General features: G+C 44.6%; 1 pseudogene; it reads right to left on the minus strand.

The window, feature by feature from the left end:
* Nucleotides 1–2973: 2973 nt before the first annotated feature.
* On the minus strand, nt 2974–4260 carry LOC116884001 (annotated as a pseudogene).
* Between the last annotated feature and the right edge of the window lie 7326 nt (nt 4261–11586).

Raw genomic sequence — 11586 nt, forward strand, 5'->3', positions numbered from 1 at the left:
CACACACACACCCTCCCTCCCTCTCTATTTCCTGAAACTGGAAAATATTATTTGTAGAAAAAGTCAAAATATTTTGTATGTTGTGCTGTCTAGCAGGATGTCAACTTGACAAAGCTATAGTCATTGGAGAAGAAGAAACTTCAGTTGCCAAAACGTCACCGTAAGATCTGTAGGGCATTCTTTAAATTGGTGGTTCAGCATGTGTGTGTGTGTGTGTGTGTGTGTGTGTGTGTTACATGTGTGTGCTGTATGCGTGTGTACATTATGTGCAGGTTCACATGTTCAGGACAAGCACCAGCCAACTCCTGGGAGCAGGATCTCTCACTGTCTCATCCATCAGGCTAGACTGAGGAAGCAGTAAGCCCCAGGGATCTTCCTGTCTTTGCCCCATTCTGTGATTGATTACAATGAAATGATCACACCGATCATTAATGTGGGGAGTGGAATGTTCCACAGCACTGTTGTGGAGGTCAGAGGACAATTGCACAGTTGGTTCTCTCCCTTCACCTTTCCGTGTGTCCTGGGGATGGAACTGGGCTCTTCCAGTCTTGACTCACCCGTGCTGTTAGCAGTAAGGCCCTCACCTGGTCTGCACCTTACTATCTGTGCCAGTTCTGAGGGATCAAACCCAGGTCTTTAGACTTGCAAGGGAAACATTTTGAGGACTGCATCACATTCCCTCCTCACAGTGGGATCTATTACTGTCAAAGTGTGAAATGGCTCTGCTCAGTTGGGAAATTGAATAAACTAGCCACGGTCTTTAATGTGGCAAACCTATAGACGTCATGGGCTCTACACTCATCTTTGAATTATCCTTGTCATCAGTGCTCCCCGACAGTGTGCTGGGAGAAGCATCACAGTGTGAAATCCACCAAGAAGGGTCGGTGATGTCGAGTGCAGATGTCACCTCTTCCCTCCCCTTCAACCTGTTGCTGGATTCAACTTTTATTGCAAGCCCTGCGATGTGGCAGATGGCTGAAGTGTCAGCAAACGAGAATTTGCACAAGACACCATTTTTATGTCTTCTTTTTCTGGAAAGTAGAAGGGTCTCTACTGTTTTAGAGCCCAACTTGAAGTTAAAACAAAATCGCACCTAATAATATGAACTGCATGTATGTATGTGTGTGTGTGTTTGTGTGTGTGTATGTATACATACATGAAGGCCTCACCTATGTCAAGAAAAGTTAAGAATGGACAGCACTACTTCGTGTTGTCTCTGCTTTACTCGGTTCTTGTGTATCTCCAAATCTCAGCTCCTGGAAGCACTCATTCTGCTTCACAGAATAAGGGGTCATTTGTTGCCCGATTCTAGAACTTTGGATAGAACTAAGGCCCTTAAAACAAACCAGCTACCACCCATCAACAAATTCTTCGAATTTGTTTGTGATTCTGTCTTTCAACTACTTTATCTAATCTTTCCCTTACACCTTTTACACACACTCACTCACACACACACACACACACACACACACACACACACACACACACACACACACACACACACACAGGAAACAATCCAAAATCTCATCTCCCAATCTGATGGCCTTGCAGGAGACTCATTGCTTGCAAACTTAATTCCACTTTCCCTGCAAAACTTCCACAGACTCAAGTCCTACCCTAGTAACTCCTGTTCACCCTGGATCCTGGCAACAAAGAACTACCAGGCCCTGTGCAATCCCACACACCCCTCCTATAACCTTGTGCAATAGCCCATCGGATGCTCCAGGATGACAACTTTTCTACCTGACTCCTGCTGTCCTTTCTTGGGATAGTCAACCTTTGTCTTGCTAACTGCAGAATTACAACAGAGGCCACATTTCGTCATCATCTTGGATTATGAGTCCTCCCTTGGATTGTTAGTCATGATCTCCTTTAGAATTATTTTGTTTGGGCTAGGTAGTTAGGTTGGCTTAGTGATTGCCTAGCATGCATGACGTACTAGTTCACTGCCCAGCACTGTGTAAAACCAGGTAGAGTGGTGAACCCCCGTATCTTAGCACGTGGAGGTAGAGACAGGATTAGAAATTCAAGGTTTTCTCCCTCTACATGGTGAGTTTGATGTCAGTCTGGGCTTCACGAGACCTTCTTCATAACGAACATACTAACTAACTCAACTAACTAGCTATTTAACTAACTAGACAAATCAATGTCAAACCCTGATCCTTTATTCCTGATTTTTGTTTGAATAGTTGCAAAGCCCCTGATGGGTGAGGGGTTCTTGAATATGTATGGAACAGGATCACACAGACTTGAGTTCATTTCTATCCCTTTTGTTCCAAACCGTCATAACAATTATTGAACAGATAGAAATATAATACCCAGTAGGTTTTTAAAATCAATTATCAAATGCTACAAATGAGCACCTCCAACAGGAGGGTCAACCATTAAACACTGTCCAGCCTGGTTTTGCCCTTATTTCTCATGTGCTGAGATATAGAGGGTATTCCAATCTGTCTAGTTAGGCAGATCAGAGGATAGGACCCAGGGATCCAAGCACTCTAACATTGGAGCTCTATCCCCACCCCTCTTTTTTGTGATTTTTTTTGGTGCCTGTTTGTTTCATTTTAAGACTTATTTATTTTTATTTTATGTTTATGGATGTTTTGCCTGCATATGCCTGTACACTGCTCAGTACCCACAGAGGTGGACCCCCTAGAACTGGAGTTCTAGCAGTTGTCGTCTAGTGTGTGGGTGCTAGAAATGGAGCCAGGTAATTTGAAAGAGCAGCCAGGTCTGTTTATTTAACTTCTATTTTTGATACGGTGCCTCAGCATTTTGTCACCTTGGCCTCGGATGCACTATGTAGTCTGGTTGGACCTTGGATTTTTCTTCCTGATGCTAGGATCGCTGGCATGTGTTGCCATTCTAGGTTCAAGTTAATCATTATTCTTTTTTCAATGTACAGTTTCCTTTAATGACCCCCATCTCCCTCAGAGTGTAGGTGCAGGCAGCTAGGCGACTAGCAAGACAAGTTCACTTGAAGATCTTGCCTTGATTGACGGCTTTGCCCACGTGCTGAAGACTCCCTCCCAGGAAGAGTACTCTCGAACAAGGGTCTGGGTCTCCTCGCTACCAGAATCCAGTTTCCGCCATGTCCACCTGCCAATCTGGACTCAGCGCAAAGGCAAGATCTTGGCCTCGGAAGACCCAAACCCCAGAAATGGAGCTGCTGTCGTTGGTTCCAGACAGGATAACACTAGCAAAGGCATTCTTTCTCAGTTTGTCCAATCGCTGGAACATTCCGGTGATGCGGTTACAATTCATGAAGGTCTGGGTGAGCTCTTCAGAGAAGCGTACTCGGCATACCACAGGGACCAGCCATCCTTATCAAAGTGTTCCCAAACATATGGCAGCGCCACAGAGAGGGCGTCCTCATTGGAGTACTTTCGCCTAAACTCATCCAACACAACGGTACTCTGGGGCAGGTGATGGAAAGGGTCCTTGGCCTTAGGCTCGGCAGCCAATGCCTGCACACACTCGCCCATCTCTTCCTCAGAAGCTGGGGCAGCTGCCTCTTTTTCCTCTTTCCGCTCAGTCTGGGGCTTCTGCTTCTCTTCTCGTGAGTCCTTTTCTTTCCTTGGGGTATCTTTTTCTGGCTGTCTCTCTGCAAACTTCTTAGCATCAAACTGAGCCACCTTTTTACACAGCTTCACCTCCCCCAAGATGGCCCTGAACTGAGGCTGGTTAATGCAGGTAAGGAACCATTGGTTGATATTGGGGAAGGCCTGGCGAAAAGAAAGCTCTAAGACCTGTTTATAGAGCCACAACAGGGTACAGACAACTGTGATGTCAGTCAGTGTCACTCTCTCACCAACTAGAAAAGTCCGTGTCTTCAGATGAGTGTCCAGCAGCCCCAAGATTCGCTTCACCTCCTTTTCGGCATTTTCAGTGGCCTACTTGTTGTGGTGCATAATGCCTAAGGTGGGGATCACCCAGGTGCTAGCTGGAGGGACAATGTCACTCTCAGCAAAGCTCACCCTCTGCACCACCTGAGCTGCTGCCTCTGGCGTACTTCCTGCAACTCCTTGTTGCTTAAGTAATAGCGATGGCATTGTTCTCAAATACACAGAATCGGTCATCGCCCTCATCCTTGCTGGCAGGAAGTTTTCTGAGAAATTCGGGGGTACGGTTGGTTTGGCCAAAGTGGAAGTGGGGTGGTGCGGAGAGCACACGGACCTGAGCCCCGCTGTACTGAGCAGCGACGAGGGCCTTGAAGGCCCTCCAGTTTGCAGGGTATGTGTGCAGGGTCCCAGCCACCATGGTGATTCCGCAGAGAAAAGGGCTCAAGTTAATTATTAAATATTTTCTGTAATTTTACTCTTCCCACAGTCCCTCTGTGTGATGTTCAATTTATAAATAAACCTCTGTCCCATTCTCACACCAAACATTTATCGTTCCACTACACATCTAAGCTATTGTTTCGTTTCAACAGTTATATTTTTAGATCTAACCGTTCCTATCTAAGCATGTGTGGTGACAGATTCAGCAAGCAAATAAGGAAGTCCTTGTTAGCTTTTGCTTTGTTCATTGAACTCTCTTTTTAGACAAGACTGACCTCAAACTCACTAAGTGTAGCTGAGGCTAAGCTTGCTTTTCCTGACCACACCCTCCTGTGTGACACCATGCACACTGCCTCCACTGACATGGACTGCACATGAACAATAAATACGATTTAGTTTATCTAGCCTAAATATTGCATGGGGGAATATTACATGTCCATGATTTGGCCAGTTCTAGAAAAGGGAATGATTCTATCATTGTTGGTTTGACTTGGTCAGATTAAAACTCTACACTTGTGAGCGGGTCTTTATTCCTGTGGAACTCCGCCTGAACACATCTGTATGCTAAGATCTTTAAAATATCTTTTAAATTTTTTGTGTTTATTTTGTGTGTCTGGATGTAGATCTGCACACTATACATATTCAGAGCCCTTGGAAGCCTGAAGGAGGCGTTGGCTGCCCTAGAACTAGAGTTAGAGGTTATGATAAGGCTGTGCGAGCATTGATCATTGAGCCAAAAGAGTAGTCGATGCTCTTAACGGATGAACCATCTCTACAACCCCATCTTGATATTTTAAATGTTTTATTAGCATATATCAACTAGAAAATCAATTATGGGGTTCATTTTTATATTTTTTATATATATATGCACATAAGGCATTTTGGTCATAATCACCCTTTATTACTGTTGGCCACTTCCCAACCCTGCTGATCTCTTCCCTCTACCCATTCTACTTCCCTGACTTTTATGTTTTGTGACCCAAGAGGTTCCATTAGGGTTGTTTTCAGGGAGCATGGACACTTTTTCCATTGAAAAGAAATATCTCTTCCTCCCTCAGCAACCATTGTTTATCAATCCTCAGGGATGGGTGGGGCTTCATGACAGCCTTTTGAACACTCTTCACCGATTGGGGGAGGGGTTCTTACATTCTTTCTGCTCCCTCCTCTGTGATGTCTCCTAGCCTTGGAGAGGGTCACATGGATGTCTCATTCAGAGCTGAGTGCTCAGCGTCACTTATTCTCATCACTGTGCTCAGTTGAATCTCTGCAGTTAATACTGTCCACTGAAAATGGAGCTTCCAGTTAGAGCATATATTAATAAGAATAATCTATGGACATAAACATAATTATTTAGAAGGCAATTGGATGTGTGCATCATATCTATTTAACAAAGTAAGAGTAAGAACTTCTCCATATAGTTTTCAATAGGTTTGCAATGCCAAACACCAGTTCCTTCATATAAAGTGGGCATCAAAATCAGAGACCACTTGGTTAACTCATAGCAGAACAGACTTGGCACTATTGTGACAATGGCATATCTTGCCTGGCTGGACTGTAGTGTTATGTTCACTGTCTACAGACTAGTCCATGAGTTCGAGGCTTGTCTAGCCTCTGCAGTGAAAACTCACAAAGTAAAATGAGGGTGGAGGGGGAAATCCAACCAAAATGAAGCATGTAGGAAAATTTCCTATGAGAGCCTGTTACTTTTTAAATTAATTTGAAAAAGGAAAAATAGTGACAGAAAAATATGTAAGAGACTCTTACATATAAATAACAATAATGTATTAGTAATGCCTATAATGTGTCTTCATAGGCATAACAATGGTTGACTAGTTTTTTTGACTCTGAGATCAGGAACCAAACATCTCACAGGAAATAAAATTCGCAAAGTAAAATAACCATTTGAGGCCTGCCCATAGCACTATGTATGTAATATGTATGTAATTTACTTTATTAAGAAAGCAGAATAGCACTGTTGAGATGATTCAATAGGTAAAGTGTGCAAGTACGAGAACCTGGGTTCAGCTCCCGAAGAAGCCATGTAAAAACCAGGAAGGACAGAGCATGCCCATAATTCCAGCACTCCAGTTAGCTGGGTGTTCACAGTAGCAAACAAGAGATTCCTTTCTTAAAGCAGTTTGTAAGATGATTCCCTGTACCCAATGTTCTCCTCTGACCTTCACATGCACAGTATGGAATACATGTGCTCCCCAATTCTCACATCGCACTCAGAGACATGCAAATGTGAGGACACACACACACACACACACACACACACACACACACACACACACACACACACACACACACAAAAATAAAAAATACAGGAACAGTTCAAGGCAGTGATTTAATAACAGTCAGCATTAGCCAGTGTGGTGGTGCACAGCTTATATCCAGAACTTGGGCAGCAGAGACAGCAGGCAAATCTCTGTGAGCTCAAGGCCAACCTGGTCTATACAGTGAACTCCAGGAGAGCCAGAGGTATATAGAGACCTGTCTTGAAAAACCAAACCAAACAGCAAGCAAATAGACAAACAACAACAACAATAATAAAATCAGCTACTGTGCGCTGAGGGCTTGCCTCCGGCACTGTTAATATAGTCTCTTGTTGCATGGCCTTCGGAGGCAGGGGCAATATACACAAGAAAAATTAGAGACCCAAGATCAAACAAACAAAAAACTGAGACCAGAGATTCAAGCCCCATTTTGCCCTACTTACCTTCTGAGGTGTGGTCCTTTTGTGGCTATCATTAGGATAGCTTAGTCTAAATCATTGTTGAGACAGAGGCAGAACAATAGTGTCTTCCTTTCTTACACTAATTTCTCAACATTTTGACCATGAAATACAGTGTTGTCAGGAATAATGAAGGGTGACTTGCTTCATCCTCTCATCAGGAAGGGTTCAGAATGACTAAACAGATTATCGTTTTCTCATGAAAAGAAGGCAGCAGTTGGCTGTTCCTTGAGAGGCACAGGACGGGCTGTGGCTCCATTCACTTACCTCACACCCAACCTTATCTCCTTGGTTCAACTCAGAAATGTCTTGAAACACTTATGAGGTGTGGGGTTAACTCAATGCCTGTCTTAGTCATATCTGCTGGGTTTATATGTTATCTGGGCTATCTTTGTGGCTGGCATTTTGACAGTATGAGAACCACTCCTTCTAGGTTTCTCTTACCACTTCTAGGTAAGTGGGTTGGGGGATCTGAATAAGGAGAAGTGCCAGGATGATGAATTCTCTCTACAAACTGAACTCTTGGGGCTTGCATGTTGGTCCAGGACCTGGTAGCAGAAAGTAGCATCTCTTGGATCCCAGCTTTGTTCTTTCTCTACATATTTGATTTTGACAGCAGTGGGTACAAGATCTTTGGGGAACTAAGCTCATCCCGGTCTCCTGGTGTACTCCACTGGAGAGGTAACAGCATAATTATAGAGCATGTCATTTTGATATTTGTAGGGGCAATGGTAGACAGAGGGATACACACACACACACACACACACACACACACAGAGACAGAGAGAGAGACAGAGAGAGAGAGAGAGAGAGAGAGAGAGAGAGAGAGAGAGAGAGAGAGAGAGGAGTGGAGGCTTCAGGGACCCTATCCACCTGTAACCATTGGATTAGTAGAGCCACATACAGAGTTTCTGAAAGAATGAAGCAATAAGGGAGATCCAGATCACAGACCAAGGGATGACCTGTCTAAGGACAGCACATCTGACTGTCTAGGGTGTAAAGTGAAAGATAGATGGATGCATGGATAAGTGGGTGGACAGACAGATGGATAATAGCAAATATAGAAATATGGACAAATGTATGTATGTATGAATAGGTAGACTGATGGACAGAAGGATGGATGCCTACGTGCATGGATGTACAGACGGATGCATGGGTGGATATACAGACAGACAAGTGGGGTGAATGGTCTGCTGGCTAGTCTTATGCCAAAAGGACACAAGCTAGAGTTATCTGAAAGGAAGAAACCGCAATTGAGAAAACACCTCCAGAAAAGATCCAGCTGTATAACCAGCTGATGGAAACAGATGCAGAGACTCACAGCTAAACATTAGGTAGAACTTGGGGAATTCTGCAGAGGGAGAGGAAGGATGGTAGCAGCCAGAGGGGTCAAGGACACTACAAGACACCTACAGAATCAACTAACCTGGGTCCAGAGGGGTCACAGAGACCGAAATGCCAACTAGAGAGCTTGCATAAGACTGGCCTAGGCCCTCTGCACACATGGAACAGTTGTGTAGCATGGACTTCATGTGGGACTCCTAATAGTGGCAGCAGGGGCTGTCTCTGGCTCTGTTGACTGCTTTTGGGATCCTTTCCTCCTACTGTGCTGCCTTGTCTAGGCTCGATAGGAGAGGATGCACCTAGTCTTACTGCCAGGACTGGTTGAGATCCATGTCCCCCCCCCCTATATTCTGAAGAGAAAGGGAGGAGGAGTGGATGGGTTAGGGAGGAGAGATATGTGTGTGGGGGGATATGACTGGGGGGAGAGGATGGAGACGGAATTGCTTTACAAATTAATTAGTTCATGAGCAAACTGATCCACCTAGAAGGCATTTTCCTAGTGATTGGTAGGAAAAGGCCCAGGCTGTTGTGGGTGGTGCCATCCCATGGCTGGTGGTCCTGGGTTCTATAAGAAAGCAGACTGAGAAAGCCAGGGGAAGCAAGCCAGTAAGCTGCATCCCTCCATGGCCTCTGAATCAGCACCCATGTCCAAAATCCTTGCCTGCTTGAATTCCCGACTTGACTTCTTTCAATGATGAACAGGGATAAATATACCCTTTCCTCCCCAACTTGCTTTTTGGTCATGGTGTTTTGTCAAAGCAACAGAAATCCTAGACAAATGGATTCATGGATACATGGAAGGATAAATGGATACATGAATAGACCAATGAAAAGACAAGTGGATGAGTGAATGTTTGTATATCTGGGCTGAGAGATAATCAGATATGTGTGTGTGTGTGTGTGTGTGTGTGTGTGTGTGTGTGTGTGTATGAATGAATGAATGGATGCATGGAGAGTGGTGGGTGGACCCCTCAGGAATTTGAGACCAAACTGGACAACATAGCAATATCCTGTTGTCAACACCAAAAAAAAAAAAACCAAAAAAAACAAAAAAAACAAAACAAACAAACAACAAACAAAAAACTAGTTCTAGCTTCTTGCGAGAATCATTCTATTCTTCCTCCACTTAGGGTTTGCAGCCATGTGTTTGGAGCAGGTGCATCTGTGGGGTGGCAAACGAGGGGAAGTCCAGGTAAAAACCTCTGCGAAACACTGTGCACAACAATACATAGGACAGCCAGACCAGAAACCAGGGTGGAAACATGCCAGGGATCCTCTGTTCTTTCAAGAGGCAGTGAGAACCCCTCCAGGTTTAGAATGGATCATTCTGCAATTTCACTCTGAAGTTTTAAAAGACAGATATCATATAATGAATCTTCCATGTGCATCATTGCTTATCCAACCCAGTGGATTTGGCCTGAAGTATACACAGAAAAACAATGCAGGTGGAGCAGATTGTGCCCATGAATTTGGGAGACATACATGTATTTTTATCTATATCTATATCTATATATCTCAATATATATATTGTAATAGCAATTAGTGAAAAAGAGGATAGGAATCTGAAAGGGACAAACAAAGAGTATAAGGGAGGATTTGAGTGGAGGAAGTGGGATGGAAAGATGATACAATGGTAGGATAATCTCAAGGAATGAAAAAATATTAAAGAATAAAATGCAGGCTGGTCTTGGATCCAGCTGTCTGCTTCTGCACCTTGAACTACTGTTGGTGTTTCTAGTTATAGACGCATGTGCACAAAACACGCACACGGAAAAATGCTCACGGCTGTCCTATAAAGTCATAGAGAGGTGTGTGTGCTACAACTTGTGTAAGCTTATTTCTAAATGAAAGCGGAAAGGTCAAAACTACATCTCCCGTGGAACCAAGATGAAAATCAATCAAAGCATGGTGATAGCACAGGACCCCACAGAGGAACTAACAACATTCTCATTGACTCTCTCTCTCTCTCTCTCTCTCTCTCTCTCTCTCTCTCACACACACACACCACACACACACACAGAGAGAGAGAGAGGGAGGAGGGAGGGAGAGAGGAGGGAGGGAGGGAGAGAGAGAGAGAGAGAGAGAGAGAGAGAGAGAGAGAGAGAGAGAGAATGCAGAGTCATCTACTAGGCTGGGTTCCAGCATCAGGGTTTTCTCTGAGCAGAGTGTCTTCCGAACATTTCTCTGAAAACGCTAATGGAAAAGTACAAAGCCAGGAATTGTGTGTAGGGTGAGGGCTTTATGAAGACAGGAAGATGCGTGTAAAGCTAGATCCCAAAACCTGCATGGATGACAATGTGACCACCCAAGATGCTGTGCTTTATAGATGAGAAGCTTGCGGTTGAGTTCCACAGGGCAGGCGCTGCTATTTCAAGACTAAGCCAGCTTCAGGACTACAGTCACAGCTCCATGTAGGCATGGAGTGGATTTTTAGTATGGATTGTGTAATATGAGACACGGCCAGTGCATGCACAGATATGTCAGTTGACTAAGCCATTGTTGAGGAAAGCTTCTGCTTAACCTGAAAAGACCCGTGCTTGGCAGCAAGGTTGCGATTTAAATGGGTGTGCCGTACAACATAACGTCCATTCACTCAGCATGCAGTGTTTGTGGGAATGCGGTGCTAGGGTAAAGTGGTCTTGCCTTCCTCTGTGTGGCTCAGATAAAATGGACGCAGGATTCTGTCTTCGATAAGAATTGTTCTTTTCCATGCTGAGGCTGGGGGAGTTACTGAATCAACACGTCTACATCAGGATACCTTGTAGTTGTCATGTAAGGGCAGGAGCATTCTTTGTGACAGGCAGTAAAGCCCATGGCCCATCTGTCCCAGCCTGACAGGCTGCCCCTCTCCTGGGCCAGGCCAGGCCACAGCACTTGAACCAAGGCTTCCTAGGAACGGGGGCTGGAGATGCTGAGGTATGACCCATTGCTTTGTGCTCGCTGGCTTTCCTGGATTTAGAGGTCGTGTGGACCCATGTACAAAACTGAGTGATTCGGTTCCATCTGGAACTGGCAAATGGTGTACAGGCCTGTGCTTACGACCACTGGTTATATTTTGCATAGAGCATGGATGCTTAATCCTAATGACGTTAAAAAGGCATTGTTTCCTCTCTCCTCCAGCCGAGCAAGATGCCCAAAGGAAAGAAGGCCAAGGGGAAGAAGGTGGCCCCGGCCCCTGCCGTGGTCAAGAAACAAGAGGCCAAAAAGGTGGTCAATCCTTTGTTTGAG

Source organism: Rattus rattus, chromosome 14 (assembly GCF_011064425.1).
Source record: "Rattus rattus isolate New Zealand chromosome 14, Rrattus_CSIRO_v1, whole genome shotgun sequence".
NCBI classification, from domain to species: Eukaryota; Metazoa; Chordata; class Mammalia; order Rodentia; family Muridae; genus Rattus; species Rattus rattus.